Below are 875 nucleotides of genomic sequence, written 5' to 3'. Positions count from 1 at the left end.
GCCTACCATGAGGAAGGACGCCATAGATTACGTCAAGAAATACGAAGAATGCCAAAGGCATGCTCCTGTCAGCCACCAGCCAGTAGAGCATATGCATCCGATCATCTCGCCTTGGCCTTTTATGAAATGGGGAATGGACATTGTGGGACCATTACCCCGTGCTTCTAGAAATAGGCCGTACATGCTGGAAATGATAGACTACTTCTCTAAATGGATAGAGGCAGAAGCTTTCCCTCAAATCCTGGAGAAGCATGTGATGCTTTCACCAAGAGGAACATACTCTGCAGATATGGCATCCCTTTAGAAATCATATGTGACAACGGGTCACAATTCATATCCAACAGAACGGAAGACTATTGCGCCAGGTGGAACATCAAGCTGTTTAAGTCCACTCCTAGGAATCCGCAGTCCAACGGTCATGCAGAATCCAGCAACAAGATAGTCATGAACAACCTGAAAAGAAGGCTGGAGGAAATAGAAGCCAACTGGGCAGATGAACTCCCCTTCGTGTTATGGTCTGATAGAACTACCCCAAAGTGGCAACAGGTCAAACACCATTCAGTCACTTTAAGTTATATGTTTCTAAGAGTAAGCATTTAAACACGAATTTTAGAACAAAGGATAAAATGATAAAACGGGTGACTTGGGTTGCAAACCAAGTCACCATTATCCAAAATACAACCAATTATCCAAAATACCTTTCCATGTCAAACACGGAAACTTAAGGTTCTAAAAGTCCAAAACATAATTTAAATAAGACAATGAAAAGCGAAGCTCCATGAAAGCTATTCCTAGCTCCTTGATGGTTTCTTAAGCTTACTTTTCTTTTCCTTTGTTTTTGCTTGGTGGAGGCCCTATTTACAATAAAGAGGGAG

This window comes from Silene latifolia, chromosome Y (genome assembly GCF_048544455.1).
Source record: "Silene latifolia isolate original U9 population chromosome Y, ASM4854445v1, whole genome shotgun sequence".
Taxonomy (NCBI): Eukaryota; Viridiplantae; Streptophyta; class Magnoliopsida; order Caryophyllales; family Caryophyllaceae; genus Silene; species Silene latifolia.
Note: the sequence above shows the minus strand (reverse complement) of the source record.